The following is a 4,075-nucleotide window of genomic DNA, read 5'->3' on the forward strand; positions in this document are numbered from 1 at the left end:
AAATAAATAAATAAATGTGAAAATAAATTGGGCATTTTCTATATTTTACTAATAAATAAATTATAACATGATACATAAATTACTGTTATATCAATACTAACATTTCTGTGGTAGACTTTCTCCCCCATAAAATTATGCAGTGCAGTATAAGGCTTGGGCTAATTCAATCACATTTGTGTGTGTGTGTGTGTGTGTATGTGTTTAAACACACAACTTTATTCAACATAAACAATTAAAAGGCAAATTTCTTCTTTCATAACACATGGAAATATTAATTCTAAGCTTTTTAACTCTTACCTACATATAAAATAAGTACTTTTAAGTGATTAAAAGGGATTAGAATACCAAAATTTAGTGTGCCAAGAGTAGATATAAAGCACCAAGAACACAAAGTACATCACTGGTGTGATGTATTGAACATAAACAGGCCAACTAAATCCCAAAGTGTTTCCACCTTTACAAATAAAACAAAGGTATCTTTGCACAGTTTGAGAATATGGATTATATACATTGTAAATTTTTAAAGAAGAGGTGGCCAAGTAAGAACCATGCCACGCATGAGGTATTCAGGTAAGGGGTAGGTTGATTCATCGTTCCAGATGGCACGAGACCATGTTGGCACTCCACACGGCTGGGAGAGAAATTGTCTGGCCCTGGGCTAAGCCTTATCTAGGGTTGGGGCAGGGAAAGGTGTGGTCACATCGAATCCAGATGTGACCTCGGCAGGTGCAGAGGTGACCTCTTCCAGGTGTGCCAGTTGCCTAGGTAACACAAGTACTGGGCGGGGTCTACTCTCCATCCAGGAGTGTACTTTACATACATCTATCACAGGAGGTATGAGTAAGGATTTGAAATGTTGCCAGTGTTCAGTCTTTCGACTAGAGTAGAAGATAGCATATTACAATGGCAATGGTGCCTCAGTTCTCAAAATGGAGTCAGGATCCAACACAGATTGTGATGGTTCTTTGATGGGAGAAAAAACTTTGCAGCAGAAATATCTGCCTTATAAGAACCACCAGAGGAATGAGGCTTCTCCTACTGACCAATAGGCCACTCCTGTATTTAGGTGCTGTGCTGGGATTCCGCCTGGAGCCTCGCTCCGTGGGAAATGAGTCTGATAGTGGATGTGGGAGTTAAGCGCTTCATGAATGAAGGAGACCAGGCTGATTCTGTCTGGGTAAGAGTACTGACTTGCATCTCACTGGGAAATACAGCTGGGCCTTCTCCAACTTAAAAGTCAAAATAGACAGTTTTGTGTGTGAAAGCAGAAAATTCATTGCTGAAGCAAAATTTTGTAAGTCCCATTTTTGGAGACTGTAAAGGTAAAGCTTTCGTGCGGATTCTTCATCTCTTTGTACAATGCTTGGCCATCAAGCTCTTCTAGAGGGCCATTTATGTCTCCAGTGACCAGTAGCAATCGCCTGGAACTCCAGGGTGTGCTTGGTGCACTGGATGACACTCTCAAAGAAGCCCTGCTTGGCATTGTCGGGTGGAGCTAAAGTGATTGCAGGCCTTAGTCCTTGGAGCTGGCAAGTTTTCACAAAGCAAAATGCCCTTAGCTGTTAGACAAGGCCTCCTGCAAGGCTGGTGCGGACAGCAGAGAGCCAGTGCAGAGCCTAGGCTATGTCCAGTCTACTGAAGAGGGAGCCACTTCTACCAGAGATTGCTTTGTGTTTTGTTTTGTTCATTTGTTGTTGTTGTTGTTTGTCAGTTGTGGAGCTTGAACTTGGCGCCTAGGGACTATCCATGAACTCTTTTGCTTAAGGCTATTGCTCTACTTTTGCACTTTGAGCCACAAAACCATTTCCAGTTTGCTGGTGGTTAATTGGAGATAAGAGTTCCCGGAAGTGGTGCTGTAGCTCAAGTGGTAGAGTGCCCGCCTTGAGCTGAAGAGCTGAGGGACAGCGCCCAGGCCCAGAGTTCAGGCCCCACAGCCGACAAAAAAAAGAGTTCCCAAGATTTTCCTGCCCAGGATGGCTTTGAAAAGCGATCTTCAAATCTCATCCTGAATAGATCTGATTACAGGCATGAACCACTGACACCCGGCCTACTGGTTTTTTTTTTTTCAATTTTATTTTTATTTATTTATTTTTGTCCATCGTGCGGCTTGAACTTGGGGCCTTGGTGCTGTCCCTGACCCTTTTTGTGCTCAAGGCTAGCACTCTACCCTTGAACCACAGTGCCGGTTTTTGAGTGGTTAATTGGCGATAAGAGTTTCATGGGGACTTTTCTGCCCAAGCTAGCTTCAAACAGCGATCCTCAGATCTCAGCCTCCTTAGTAGCTAGGATTATAGGTGTGGGCCACCTGCACCTGGCCCTACTGGAGTTTTCTAAGTTACTGAGTACTTTACCACTTGATTCACACCTCCCAGCCCATTTTTCCCTCTGGGCTAGCCTCAGACTACAATCTTCCTACCTATGCCTCTTGCATAGCCGTCTGTTCTATTGTTCTTTTTGTATTTTTTTTTGCAGTTACTGTAGTTTTCACAGTATTGTACTTTATAAAAGCTCTCATCATCTTCCTGTGTGTGTGTGTGTGTGCGTGTGTGTGCGCGTGCGCATGGGCGTGCTTGTATTGAGGCTTGAACTCAAGGCATAGGCGCTGTCCCTTAGCTTTTTCGGTCAAGGCTGGTGCTCTATCACTTCAGTTATAGTTCCACTTGCAGCCTTTTTTTTTTTTTTAAATGAGTGTGTGGTTAATTGGAGATAAAAGTTTCACTGACTTTCCTACCTGGGCTGGCTTCGAACCTTGATTCTTAGATTTTAGCCTCCTGAGTAATAGGATTTCAAGCATGAGCCAGGGACACCTTACTGGCCTTCCTTTGAAAGAGTTGCCTTAGCTATGGTTGTCTGCATCCATCCATCCTCAGTGTTTCCCTGCTATGTTTCTCCCTAACGTCTAGAGCAGCTATTGTTCCAGTATTTTGGACTCCATTGCTGGCCGTTTGGGGCCAGTAGCCCATGTAAGCCAGGATGATTGAATGGTGACTTGCATCATGGGCAGTTCACACACAAGCACAGGGAAGAGACTCAAAGAAGAAGCCAAGCCAAGAGATGGTATCGGGCTGGCATCGGCCACTCAAAAGCCCTGACAATCCTCTGCAAAGTGGAATCCGATCTGATCCAAGAGAAACAGTCAAAGGTGCACAGATTTTAATGAGCCTGGGAACCTAAGCAGCTGCAGTAATGAATGATATTAACAATTCAGTCCTGCCAAGGAGGATATCCTATCTGGATCCTCGGTGTCTTGGCCCCCTGCTCCCGGGGATTACAAAGGCCTGTGTCATAAGGTTAGTTCGTTGCCACCTTATAGCTTATGCCTTTGTTTCTGCAGCTTCAATTCCTCCATTCCCAGTCCTCCGCTTAGGGGCATGTACCATTTTCTTTTGTGATAATTAGGAGCTGCAAGCCGGCCATGGTTAGTCATCCGTGGTGTGAAGATGACGGGCGCTCCAGCTCTGGAGGTACAGACGGGTTCAGACGTGTCAGAACTAGAGGCAAAGACAGAAGCTGGTGATGGGGAATGAGGTGACTCATCCCGAAACCTTGAACATCAAGTTCAAGGAGAGGACCAAGGCTTCCCAAATACAGAATCTGCTCTTTGATGGGGGCCTGGGTTTCACCAAGGTTTCTGTTTTCTCCTCACCGAGGACTGCAAAGCCAAGAGATGAATCCTGGCTCAGCCCAAACAGCTCTCCTATAATTGACTCACTTCTGCCATACCTCTTCTGGTGTCTTTCTCTGCCTTACCCCTTCATGTTTTCTATTCATCTGCACTGGCACAGGGAAGCTGCCAACACGTGAACATTTTACAAACAAAACATCCAAACCGTTGCATCAGGAAAAGGTGCCTTTGTACAAGGAATCATAGATAACACACAAAAGCATTGTAAAGAGTAAACTATCCAGAGAAGGAAGCATAGTCTGGCTACAAAGAAAACAAATGCAAAGATAGAATAGGGCTCCATTATGCACTTGTTTAACCAGCATTTTCTCTGACTGAATTTTCAACCTAGACAGCCCACCACATACCCAGACAGGTGGCTATTCTAAATGAGTCTCATCTACTTAGCTC

At 44.4% G+C, this 4,075-nt stretch overlaps 1 pseudogene; it reads right to left on the bottom strand.

Annotated features, from left to right (window-relative positions):
• Positions 1–935: 935 nt before the first annotated feature.
• On the bottom strand, positions 936–2,963 carry LOC105987883 (annotated as a pseudogene).
• Positions 2,964–4,075: the final 1,112 nt, after the last annotated feature.

This window comes from Dipodomys ordii, unplaced genomic scaffold (genome assembly GCF_000151885.1).
Source record: "Dipodomys ordii isolate 6190 unplaced genomic scaffold, Dord_2.0 Scaffold45, whole genome shotgun sequence".
Taxonomy (NCBI): Eukaryota; Metazoa; Chordata; class Mammalia; order Rodentia; family Heteromyidae; genus Dipodomys; species Dipodomys ordii.